The 13,865-nt window shown below is 41.2% G+C and overlaps 1 protein-coding gene across 1 annotated transcript in view; it reads left to right on the top strand.

Moving 5' to 3' along the window:
• Nucleotides 1-13,865, top strand: part of qser1 (glutamine and serine rich 1) — a 159,087-nt gene that overhangs the window by 27,436 nt on the left and 117,786 nt on the right. The gene's annotated exons all lie outside the window — the stretch shown is intronic.

Below are 13,865 nucleotides of genomic sequence, written 5' to 3'. Positions count from 1 at the left end.
GGGGGAGGTGTGGGCGCAAGTTTTGCATTTCTTGCGGTTGCAGGGGAAGGTGCCGGGAGTGGAGGTTGGGTTGGTGGGGGGTGTGGACCTGACGAGGGAGTCACTGAGGGAGTGGTCTTTTCGGAACGCTGATAGGGGAGGGGAGGGAAATATATCCCTGGTGGTGGGGTCAGTTTAGAGGTGGCGGAAATGACGGCAGATGATACGTTGTACATGGAGGTTGGTGGGGTGGAAGGTGAGGACCAGTGGGGTTCTGTCCTGGTGGCAGTTGGAGGGGCGGGGCTCAAGGGCGGAGGAGGGGGAAGTGGAAGAGATGCGGTGGAGGGCATCGTCGACTACATCTGGCGGGAAATTGCGGTCCTTGAAGAAGGAGGCCATCTGGGTTGTACGGTTTTGGAACTGGTCCTCCTGGGAGCAGGATCATAGGACACACAATTTATAGTAAAAGATCAAAGTGTCATACAACTGATGCGAAGAATTGAACAAACCTAGATTGCTGTTAAGTCTTTAATCAGTTAGAATAAGGATGCAGGTTTCGAGTGACGAATATGTAAATCCCAGAACTTCTTTCAAGTCACTGTCCCGAGATAACTTGAGGTTTTATATTTTAAAAAAAAGTGACATCTCGGCTCAGACAATGCATTAAAGATGTGGGGTTAGAGTCTGCCTGCATTCCAACCTTGGGTCAGACTGGTTCTACTTCCAAAGTAGGAATTTAAAAGATGTCAGATGGACTGACTGCCTACAGATTGTGTGCTTTTTGAAAAAATAGATTTGTGTGCGTGTGTGAGAGAGAGCAAGGGAAAGAGTGTGTGTGAGACAAAGTTTATGCCTGTGAGAGGGTGAGAGTGTACATCCAAATAAACCTGTTGGACTAAACCTAGTGTTGTGTGATTTTTAACTTTGTCCACCCCAGACCAATACTGGCACCTCTACATGATGATATATTTGGGCCAGAGGAAGGTTTGCAGTGGAATTTCCCAGTGACTGGTATTGGGACCCTTGCTTGATGGATGTTAGTGATCTGGACCTTGCTGTGCAGAGGACAATTTCCAAATTTTCACTTGAAATTAAACTAGGAAGAATTGTAAGTCTGAGAGGAGGATAGTGCGGAACTCAAACAACATTGACAAGTTAGTGGGTGGATTGGAGGCCAAATGGCTGAATGACTGTAATAGTTCTGTGATCAAGCCAGATTTTAGTCGAGGATCTGATTTATCCACAAATGAGATTAGCTGCATTCCTTTTAAGTAATTTTTCTCTCAGGTGGTCCTCTCCAAATAAAGCATTTAAAGTGGTATTGTCTTAGCTTAAAAATAATTTTCATGCCTGAGACCTTAAATTTCTTGAACAATGGCACAAATTACTTTTGTCTACAAAGGTGATACATAAACAAATGTTACTTTTATGCACAGTTGCCTGGCATTAACTATGTTGCAACTGCATCAAAGTGCCTGTTACTTCCTCAGCTTCCATAACAAGCTTTTAACCCACATGCTGGATTTCTGACTTTATAAGCACTGGTAGTGTATAATTGCCTGAGGATTGCACTGAAATCCTTATTACTGAGTAGCTTCCAGAAATGGTATGGGTGGTTTATTCTTCTCGTACTCCAAATAGTTCTATCTATCTCTATGGGCATTAAAAAGCAACAAACTGGCCCACAGAACCAAGGTGCTTAACTAATAGGGTCTGTATGCTCAGCACTTTTCTAGATGGCAGTTAAGCAACAGCACGTATAGGCCATAAAAAGGCACAGTTACTTCCGTCTTGGTGTCTGTGATGCATTCCTGGCATCACATAGGAAGACATTATCAGCAATGAATCAGTCCTTTATAGGACAAACGTGGCAAGCATACTAATCCTATCAAGCAAGGGATGTCTTTCTGGCTTGGGCATATGCTCAGGCATCTGCCCACTGTGGGTGGCACAGTGGGCAGCACGGTGGCACAGTGGTTAGCACTGCTGCCTCACAGCGCCAGAGACCCGGGTTCAATTCCCGCCTCAGGCGACTGACTGTGTGGAGTTTGCACGTTCTCCCCGTGTCTGCGTGGGTTTCCTCCGGGTGCTCCGGTTTCCTCCCACAGTCCAAAGTTGTGCAGGTCAGGTGAATTGGCCATGCTAAATTGCCCGTAGTGTTCGGTAAGGGGTAAATGTAGGGGTATGGGTGGGTTGCGCTTCGGCGGGTCAGTGTGGACTTGTTGGGCCGAAGGGCCTGTTTCCACACTAATGTAATCTAATCTAATCTGCATCCATAAGGATATGCTGTAGGACGCAGCTGTGTCAATAGACCATGGTGCCTAACGCTCAAAACAGACATGTAAATCCACAATTTCAAGGGCAACTGGGAACTCGAGTTGATGACCATGTCGCGTCGCAGCACCAGCATGGGTAGACATTTGCTGCCATAACAATGTTGTTTTCAGAAGCTCCAAAAGAAGCACTGAGCTGATAAATGAGGCATCAGCTGAGATTGTCTGCTCCTCACTGACGAGGGACAACTTAGTGTGTGGCATTTGTGGCAAACTTTGTCAGTTGTAGAAAGGCATTCAGCCATCAAAAGAAGTCTAATAGATCCTTTAATCTGAGCTCACTAAATTCTATGGCTACGTTCCCATCAATTCTCACAAATGGAAGGAGGGCAATCTTTGTCTACTGTGTGCTCAGTCTCAGACTGTTTGCTGCTTCTTTGCTCTCTTGCTGTTTCTCTTGGGCATGGTCTGTTGTGCTACATTTATCCTTTCTGTGCTTCTGTTCTCTTTTTAAAAAAACTCCTCATTTCTGATGGTCTTGTTGGTTTGGTACAAAAGGGTTGATGGACAAGTACACTCTTGCATGACGTGATACAGGTAGTGGTGTTCATGCAGCAAGGAACCAAGGACACCAGTGCCAAGTTGGGCACTGGAAGTGAAGTCTTGAAGTGATGAAAATATGACCAGACCTTTTGAAGTGTGCACAGAATCAATATCTTTGTTTTCTTGATGGTTTGAGAAGTTCATACATTAACCACAAGTCACTAATTGGAAATCCAGATATGATTAACTGCATTTTTTGATCAATTGGTTAAAGAAATGAACAATAGGCAATCTGCTTGCAAATGTGGCCTCCCCTTTGTATTTCAGAACTTTATGTTAGGTAAAATGAAGATGCAAAGCAAATTTTTTTGATCAACCTTTTGAGTTATACTAACTTAGTTGCTGCTTTTTGCTTACTTGTTAATATGGTGTGTAATGTGAGCCATCATCACTTTACTGGAGAGGGCAGCTGTCATTGAACTGAATTCAAGCAGTTGGAACTCGCTTCAGGTTAGTGGAAGAAAGCACATAATAATGAGCAACTTAAATGAGGCACACCATAGCAAAGGGCAATCAAAATCGGACAGGGCTGAGATACGTCACTGAATCAACATAGAATCGAGACATTCATTGCAATCTCTCCAGTCAAAGCATGACTAACGAATGCTGAGCAAAAACCTGGGAAGTTGAACTAACGTGTGCTGAGTCCACACCCTGAATTTCACCCTTGTGTGGAATGGAAAGTTTACTGTGTTTCCCACTGAAAGAAAGCAGATACCTCAGTAAATATGCATGTGAAGTATATTTATTTAAAACTGTGCATGATGTGAGTTCTACTAAAAAAAAATGCATTTGGCTATAGCCATGCCTGCAGCTAGTCAGTGATTCTCAACTGTGGTGTCAAGACCCAGTAATAACAGGTTCTGCTTTGTGGAGATGACCAAGGACAGCTGTTAATTCGTGGGCGGCATGGTGGCACAGTGGTTAGCACTGCTACCTCACAGCGCCAGAGACCCGGGTTCACTTCCCGCCTCAGACGACTGACTGTGTGGAGTTTGCACGTTCTTCCCGTGTCTGCATGGGTTTCCTCCGGGTGCTCCGGTTTCCTCCCACAGTCCAAAGATGTGCAGGTCAGGTGAATTGGCCGTGCTAAATTGCCCGTAGTGTTAGGTAAGGTGTAGATGTGTAGGGGTATGGGTGGGTTGCGCTTCGGCGGGTCGGTGTGGACTTGTTGGGCCGAAGGGCCTGTTTCCACACTGTAAGTAATCTAATCTAATCTAGAAAAAAAAAATTCAGACATTCAATGTGTTTTTTCATCCTACCAAAAGACTGTTGGATCATGACAGCTGTGCTGGATTTTAAAGGACAGCTCTTACATAAAACTCTAAATTGATTTGTGGGCGGCACGGTGGCACAGTGGTTAGCACTGCTGCCTCACAGCGCCAGACACCCGGGTTCAATTCCCGCCTCAGGCGACTGACTGTGTGGAGTTTGCACATTCTCCCCGAGTCTGCGTGGGTTTCCTCCGGGTGCTCCGGTTTCCTCCCACAGTCCAAAAATGTGCAGGTTAGGTGAATTGGCCATGCTAAATTGCCCGTAGTGTTAGATGCAGGGGTAAATGTAGGGGAATGGGTATGGGTGGGTGCGCTTTGGCGGGTCGGTGTGGACTTGTTGGGCCAAAGGGCCTGTTTCCACACTGTAATTAATCTAATCTAATCTAATTTCCTAATATTTTAACAAAATCACGTTTCTTAATTGGCACAATAAATGAAATGACATTCAGATTCATACATCTAATACCGCACAAATCATAAATAATGTGTGTATAGCATGTATGCAGGTCAGTATTATTAAAACAATTCACTCTCTGTACATGCCCCAGCTTGATTGCAGCCAGAAAATTTAGCCCCTCCCCCCCAATACTGTAATGGCAATACTTACTCGCTGTAGATCACTATTGCCTCTGGCTCTAGAGTTTCTGATAGAGCTAACTGCTTTCGTTTTTCATTGTAGAGTGGAAGCAGGAGAATTGCTTTGTTTATTTTACAGACAATGATCCTGGGTATTAATTAGCTGAGCCACTGAAATAGTTGGACAGTTTAAGACTCGCTGTTCCTCTGAAGCTGAACCTGTGGTGTCTCAAGAAAACACAATTTGGAACCCAAATTTAAGGTTACAATCAGATCAGTCGTGATCTTATTGAATAACTGAGCAAGCTCAAGGGGCTGAATGACTATCCGTGCTGCTTGCCTGTGTGTATGTGTCTCTCCATTTCTCTTACGCGCGCACACTCCTTGCAGTTTTCCTATCTCTCTTTCACACTTAAGCAACACGTTTTCAGCTTCCCTGTTTTTCTTCTAACTTCATTTCAGCCTCTCTATATGTATACCCATCTCCCTTGACCCCCATCTCACTCCTACAGTCCACCTTTTGCTGGTTCTTTATCTCTCCTACTGTCATCTCTTGCAGGAGTGCAGGGTCCTCCTGGTTGTTTTGGACCCCAAATTTAAGGTTACAATCAGATCGGTCGTGATCGTATTGAATAATAGAGCAGGCTCAAGGGGCTGAATGACCTACTCCTACACCTTGTTCATACGTACCAACTTGGTCAAAATGCAGTGCAGGGCTATAAACATGATAAATGTTGGAAGTAGCATGCTAGGTGATTCCACAACTAATAAAGTTTTGAAAAAAGACTGTCCTTTGACATGAAGGCAGCATTTGACTAAGTGTGATGTTAGGGGGCTTGAGGAAAATTGAACTCCGTGTGAATCGGGGAAAAATCTCTGTATTCGTTTGAGTCAAACTCAGCTTAAAGAAAGATGGTCATGGTTGTTGATTGTCATTCATTTCTGTACCAGAATATAGCTCCAGAACTTACTTAAGGAAGTGTCCTAGGCTCAATCATCAGCCACTTCTTCAATGACATCCCTGCATCCTGAGGTCAGAAATGGAAATGTCCACTTGCACATTGCAGTTGCATTCATTATTTTAACAAAACAAAGCTGTCCTTCTTTACATCTTGCAAGATTTGGATAGTATTCAAACTTTGTCTGATAAATGGTAATGTGGGTTTTAAGGATTGGGGATTGCAGATTACCTGAAAACAGGTAGACTGGAACTCATCGATTTTAAGATAGTTTATTAAGAAATGGCACTCTAGATATGATGCATAAGCTTCAGAAGTAGGAAAGGTATGTGAACAGTAACCAATGAGAACAGTTTATTGATCCCAGAGGATGATCGGTTTGTTGATATCTGTTGCTTATGGCAAGGGTATGTTGTGTCCAGCTAAAGTGTTAGGAAACTCTTTCCCAAGTGTTCCTCCTTCTGAAGAAGGCAATTGCCTGATAATTGCTTCCTGCCTCTGAGCATTTCTAGGGGCTAGATGTTTACCTTAAGTCAGCCACGCCAAATAGCTTTGGCCTGTGACCTCAGATCAGGAGGCACCCAAAATGTGCAGCTTTCTTCATGGAATGCAGGTTCCCACCTTAGCTCACTTTGAATAAACGTCCTTTGTTCCCACTCTATGGATTTCTTAGTGGCTTCAAAACAGAATGCATTCTTCCACTTATGTCTGATACCAAATTCTCTGACCTTACTCATATTGGTCTATTATAGGGGATCTTATCAAAGGCTTTTTGTAAATCCAGTTATATTGTAGCCAGTAGTTTACCATTGACTTTGTTCTCTGTTATTTCCTTAATGGGAAGAAAAAGCAATATATTTGACAGACAAAAAACAGTTTGTCAAGCAAGACTTTCTCTTTTGAAATCTTTGCTGTTTAGTGTTATATTTTTCTTTTCTGAATATTCTGTTCTCTCTTTTAGTAAATATTTCTCTGGGCATGTTCTATCCCTCATCTTAAATGTAGCAATTATATTAACTACCTGCTGGGTCCTCCTGGCACTGTATCTTTTTCTAACAAATTGTAATAATGTTTCTGTTCTCTTCTGCTGGATTATTTTGAAATGCGTGGATGCAATCCATCTAGAGAAGGGCTTTTATCCATTTGGCATTCGATTAGGTATTTTTATTTTTTCCATCCCAATGCTCATGAATTTCTGGTTTATAACAAAGCAAAATTATTTAATATTGGTGTCTTCTATCATTTGCTGCTTGTGATATTATCATACTTTTTAATAGTCCTGCTTCCATTGCCATCTTAGATTTCTTTTAAATCACTCTACTGAAGGTGAGTGGTGGTAATGTTTCACCCTGTTTGTGAGCAACATACCAAAAAAAGAGGATTTTGAAGAAACTTGCCTGGCAAATAGAGTATGGCCCAAGGAAGAACTGATTAGCTTTTGGAGAAGATAGGGATGTGGATCTTTGAAAAATTTTAAAGGGTTTATCAACATTGAGAGATGGGGTGAATTGACTACTTAAAAACAAGTGAGTTATTTATTTAGCAAGTTATTGTGAGTTTTAGAAAGTTGAAAATTGCATGAACTGCTGTAGTTGAATTTGTCACAGCTGTCACAATACATGCAGAGTTTTAACATTAAATTGTTGGATGTGAACTGGCCTGTCTGCTCAATGTAATGAATGACCTTAATAAAAATATTTGCTTTTTTGGCTTTGTAGTTCCAGAGCATCAACCAGGCAGAGAGATATCTCAAGGAAGATCAGTGTAGTTGTAAAAATGTTGAGTTAACAGTGTGCAGAAATATATGCACTATTGTTTAGTGTTAGAGGCTGTTTATTTGGAATTTCTTCTAAAATAGTTTGTTTTCTGGTCCTTGATAAGTTTGTTTCATAGATTCTTTTTGTCACCTTAATTTTTGATAGCTTTCCTAATTTCTTCATAGGCTTTCTTATTATGCAGTCTCCTTCTGTCTACTTAATGTATATCTCTTTCCTAGCCCTCGATGGATTCCTTATGGCTTTATTCTGTGGTGAGTACATTCGCATCAAGCCTCGCCAAAGCCTATGATAGAATATTTCCTCTTCTCTTGCCTACTTGATTGGTATCCTATCCACTACTCTGTATATTCATCCCCTCTGAGCATCAGTGCAGTGTGGTGGCAGTGTGTGTCATCTGCAATATACTTCAACAGCAACTTTCAAGTCTGTAACCTAAAGAGTGAAAGCGTCATGTGCATAGGAATGCCACCATCTGCACATAAGCAATGAAAAAAAGCGGGAATGCTGTATTAGACATGGTTTCTCTTTTGCGCTTTAGAATTTTCAGAGTTGGGATAATTGCTGGCCTTTGCTACTTGCCTCCTTTCTAGCCCCAAATTTACTGGCAACTGCAGACACAGACTTGTTGTATTGGCAGTTCATACATGTGTGACATGTCTCTGTGAAAAATTTCATAAAATCTGGGTTACCACTCCAGATCCCTTTTTAAAGTTGTATTGAAATATAAATTGTGCTGGGTTCCACTGTGTATGCCATTGAATGACATTTGATTACTAATACAGAGTGTAGGCATGGTTGGTGCATCAGGAACAATTGAATTAGCAGTAAGGGGTACTTGAGTTCAAGGAATCGAGACAGAACATGAGGTAGTTGTAGAGCTTGGGATTTGGGGGAAAGGAAGACTGAGAGATTAGAGACTTGGTGGAAAAACTGCAGATTTTGGGAAGGGAGATACCAGAAAAGGAGCAGGTGAAGAGCTGGAGATTGGGAATATCAATTAGTGAGGTGTGATTAGATGTTGTATGATCAAAGCTCCAATGTTGCGTCCAGCCGGAGTTGGTACCCAACTTGCCAGCCTGCTGAAGCAAGGAATGCTGGTACAGAAAAACAAAGCAGCAATCATTTCCCACCCCAATACCACATCCATTTGCTTATTGGCAACTAGCAGCTCCCTGTTCCTGCAATCCTATTCTTTACCTACATTTTTGAGTGAAGGTGGAAAGGTGTCTTTCTGCATCTGATTGTCTTTAGAATGGTGGCCAATCCTGTGAATCCCATATGTTAGTCCTATGATTAATGTGATTAATCGATTTCCTTCCAATTGTTCTGTCTTTCCTAAGATTTGCCTTTGGAGTCTTAAGTGTATAGGTGTTCCCTGTCATTACAATGCTCTTTTCTTTTCCCCTTGTGCCTGCCATCATGATGGTTAGAAGCAATGAAATACTGGTGTACAAGAGGAGACCATTTAGCCCATCATGTTAATTGTAAGTAAAACTGTAAAACTCGGCTCTCTGCTAAGTGAAAGTGCTTTGAAAGGAGCAATTTTTGCAGTTGAAATTTATCCTTGTTTATTGACCAAATTCAGATGTGTGGACAATATTTCCCAACATTATTGAACTAATTTAACTGCTGGTCATAATCTCAGCAGGTTCTCCAAGATTGCTATTTTTTTAAAAAAGTACTATATTAAGTGGCCATTTTGAAGTTAGGCCATCCTAAAAATAAGATATCTGATGCCAGTCCTTATGTGCCTAATTTACAGGTTTTACTGTAATTAACTCTAATTTCTAAATGTATATTAAACTGTATTCTTCAATTGATCATTTTTATTTATACCTTGCTTATGCTGCCTTTGTGCTTTCTCTTGATAACAAGGAAACCTGTTACTTTCTTACTGACTGATTTCCATGGCTGCAGCAGAATACCTGAACACAGATGTAACTGAAGAAAAAAACTGACATGAGGAAGGCCTTGGGCAGTGACTACTCATCAGGTTTTATATGCAGTCATGTCTTCTGAATGATTACATTAACTTTATTTATTCAGTTTAACTGGAGAATTTGAACAAATGTAATCAGTAAGTTATTAAAGACTGCGCGATTTGGGGTTAGAGTAGTAAAGTTGCTGATTTCAACTTTTGTTAGGAGTGTAACTTTATGGTGAAACTCTTACGGAGCCATTTGCATAAGAATTTTTGCTTTATTCTTTGCTCTCAAAGCCCATTTCTAGAATAGATAATAGTGAAGGCACAGTTAGTCACTCGAATTATGATTAAATAAAACAAAGTAATGGAAATATTCAGGTCAAACAATGGTCTATGAGAGAGAAGGAGTTAATATATCAGGTTACCTTTCAGCAGAATGAAACTGGGGAAAATATTCTGGGAGTGATTTTAGCCTAACCTTCTGAGCAAGTTTAGATTATCATCATATTTTTCTCTTTGTGTTGAAATCCATGCATAATAAATTATGCACAGTGTAAAATGGGTGTTTAGCTCAATCAATCTGTTCCCTGCTTGCCACATTACATCAAAATTATCTACTATGTATTGTCCAGCGAACAATCAGAAACACTTCATCTCTTGAGAGATCACCTGGATACCTTTATACAAGTTGTTTCACTGGAGATTAACCCCTTTTACCACAAATATTTCACTCTTCTTTCTTTGTAATGGAGTAGTCTCTGACTCACCTAAGTAAAGGTTGTCATGAATAGTTCTATAGTATTTCAAAATGTTGTGCTTCAGAGTATTACCCTGTTGATCTTTATGATTCCTATTTGACACTCAGAGCAACAAGATAAGGAGAGCAAGCTATCCTGCATTGCTAGTGATTGGCTTCTGTGAGTCATCAAAATCAATAATTAGTTAATTAAAGAAAGTGAATCAAAGGTAATTGAATCACAAAGTATGTTTTGATCATCCTCAGCCTCTATTCTGCTCTCTTATTAGAAGAGAACTTAATATCGGAAATGAAGTTTCTAACCTACATATACAAGTATTTGATTTTTATATATATATATTTATTTATTTATTCATCCATTCAGGGATATGGGCTTTGATGACTGGCAACATTTATTGTCCTTCTTGCTCTTGTTGTCCTTGAGGTGGTGCTGTGAACTGCCTTCTTGAAGCACTATAAACCTTGTGGTACAGGGACATGCATGATGCTGTTAGGGAGAGCTATAGGATGTTACCCAATGACATGGAAGGAGCAATGATGTATTTCCAAATTGGATGGTAAGTGACTTGGAGGGGAACCTGCAAATGATTGTCTTCCCGCTGCTGTTGTCCTTCAAGATGACAGTCGTCATGGATTTCGAAGATGTTGTCTAAGGAGCTTTGGTGAATTTCTACAATGCATCTTCTCAATTAACTGCAGCTACCATGCATTGATAATACAGAGAATGAATGTTTGTAGTGCTAATTAACCGAATAATCAATTATCCGAACGAAATAGTGCCCCCCATTACGTTCGGATAATCAAGGTTCCCCTTCTACTCTGCTACCGCTATTTAAGGACCAGTGAAATTCTACAAATGCTGACTAAAATTCGCAGCATATGATCGAAGGCTGACATCCCTTGTGGGTCAACACTGCATTTCAAAACAGAGGCATGAAGCACATAATCATTAGGGATTTATTATCTGGACTGTTCATTCGCAAATTTAGAATTTCTGCTCTGGAATCTTATTTTACCGTCATATTCCAGTAATGAAATATGATACAACAGCAAATAGAACTTTTTTGGCTATTAGTAGCTGTGAATAATTGAAAAGACCTAATTGTGTTCTGTAAACAAGAAGATATGATCACAGTATAGAGGAACTCAATAGTCTGGCAACAATATCACTCAAAACATGAATTCTGTTTCTGTTCATAACAAAGTGAGACCTGCTGAGTTTCTTCAGCATTCTCTGTTTGTTGTAGTAGGTTGAGCCTGTTGGACAGAAAGTGGGATCTGTGGAAGTGAGGACTGGAGTCATGTATTTTCATAGGAAGTGCTCCTTCTAGCTCCACAAATACTATGATGCCTCTTCTCCTACTATTCATCTACTATCTCCAATCCCCTTTAAGAATTATTATGCAGTTCTGTATGCTTGACCTATTTACAGTATTATGGAAATTACATTGAATCCTAAATTTTCATGGAACCCTAATTTACCCATTTATTAAGTCTCCTATATATTTAAAGGATAGTGTGCTGCTGTCAATTTAAAAAGGCCTGTCTGAAAATAGAGACCTGAATGTTTAATCGGTTAATGTTAATTGTATAAATTTAAAGTTAAGCGAATACAGGTTGAGGGCACTCATTGCAGCAGTGAAATACAATTAATTATACAGAAATTCAGCTAGATTGCTTTTCACAAGCTTCAGCGAATACCTTTATAAGTGGGCTTATCACAGATCAGGTTTGCTGCAAGGGAATGTGCAGTGTTTCATTGCTACCTTTTGTGGAAGGGTGCAGTCAAGTTGGGAATTCTCCTCACTAGTTAGCTCCCGAGTCTGGCCATCATGGCTACGGGAAGTGGATGGTTTGACCCAGCTGTAGGTGTCTCTTCCTTGGTTATCTAGAACATTACAGTGCAGTACACGCCCTTTGGCTCTCGATGTTGCGCCGACCTTTGGAACCAATCTGAAGCCCATCTATCCTACACTATTCTATTTTCTTCCATATGTCTCTACAATGACCATTTAAATGTCCTTAAAGTTGGTGAGTCTAATACTGTTGCAGGCACTGCGTTCCACACCGCTACTACTCCCTGAGTAAAGAAACTACCTCTGATATTGTCCTATAACTAACACCCGTCAATTTGAAGCTCTGTCCCCTTATGCTAGCCATCACCATCCCAGGATAAAGGTTCTCAATGTCCACCCTTTCTAATTCTCTGATTATCTTATATGTCTCAACTAAGTCATCTCTCAACCTCCTCTCTGATGAAAACAGCCTCAGGTCCCTCAGCCTTTCCTCTTGAGACCTTTCCTCCATTCCAGGCAACATCCTAGTAAATCTCCCCTGAACCCCCTCCAAAGCTTCCACATCCTTCCTATAATGCGGTGGCCAGAACTGTACACAATACTCAAAGTGTGGCCGAATCAGTTTTGTACAGCTGCAGCATGATCTTGTGGCTCCAGAACTCAATCCCTCTGTAATGTCAAAAGACGAAATGGGACTATCTCTCTGGACATGAATGTAATATTAAAAAGTTTAACTGCACTGTGTTTTAGGGTGGGACAAAAGCCGTGAAAGAATGACTATCCATTGTAATTTACACTTCATTTAGACATTACTCCCCTGCTATTGTCAAGTGAAACTCTCAATTCAATCTCTTCCATTCAGAAATGCTTTCTGGCCAGAGGTATGTTGCACCTGTATTGCCTTAGGAAAGCATTGAGTCAGGTTCATCTGCGTAATGGTTCCCCAGATTTAGGACATTGCGTTTGTGTTATCTCTGAGGATGATTTCATCCTGCCATTGTAACATGGGACTGTGAGTAACTGGGGTTGTCTTGAGTGGCATATGACTGTGGGGGAGTGGCCAGAGCAACTGTAAGCATTGCAACTGACCTGTATACAGGGAATGTGCCTTCTTTGTTCAAAGCCTCACTTTGACCTGACTTTGCATGCCTGTGAAGAGGTTGAAAGGGGGTCACCTAGCTTGTACTGTACTGTACTGTATTGTACTGTTATTAATAAATTTGATTGCTCATTCACAAAAGTTTGCGTGTTGCAGTTGCATCAAGTGTGTAAGAACCTCAGGAGTAAAAGAACTTAACACCTCTACCAGTAAAAGCTAGCATACCGTGTTTTCTTGCCACAGAAGTTGATAGGGTTGTTAATTTTCAGGGATCTATGAACATGGCTACCATTTCAAGCAGGTATGCTGTTTTGGAAAATGTAGGGGGTAGTCTGAGGTATAGACTGACATTTCTGTGACCAGCAGCGAAAAAGCAGAATGGTGTGTTGTTTCCCTGGTGCCAGGATCAAGGATGTCACTGAGAGGATGCAGAATGTCCTCATGGGGGAGCAAGAGGTCATTGTCCACATTGGAACCAACGACAGAGGAAGGGAAAAGGTTGACATTCTGAAGGGAGAATACAGAGAGTTGGGTCAGGGTCCGGGGGGGAGGTGGGACCTGGGGAGATAGTGAGGAAAGATATCAATCTGAGACGAGTATAGTCGAGAACAGATGTGAGTCAAACATGGCAGGCAGGGACAAGTTAGGACTAATAAATTAAACTGCATTTATTTCAATGCAAGGGGCCTAAACAGGGAAGGCAGATGAACTCAGGGCATGGTTAGGAACATGGGACTGAGATATCACAGCAATTACAGAAACATGGCTCAGGATGGGCAGGACTGGCAGCTGAATGTTCCAAGATACAAATGCTACAGGAAGGATAGAGGGAGACAAGAGAGGAGGG

The sequence above is a fragment of the Chiloscyllium plagiosum genome, chromosome 16 (assembly GCF_004010195.1).
Source record: "Chiloscyllium plagiosum isolate BGI_BamShark_2017 chromosome 16, ASM401019v2, whole genome shotgun sequence".
Taxonomy (NCBI): domain Eukaryota; kingdom Metazoa; phylum Chordata; class Chondrichthyes; order Orectolobiformes; family Hemiscylliidae; genus Chiloscyllium; species Chiloscyllium plagiosum.
This window is presented reverse-complemented; position numbering and strand designations above follow the sequence as displayed.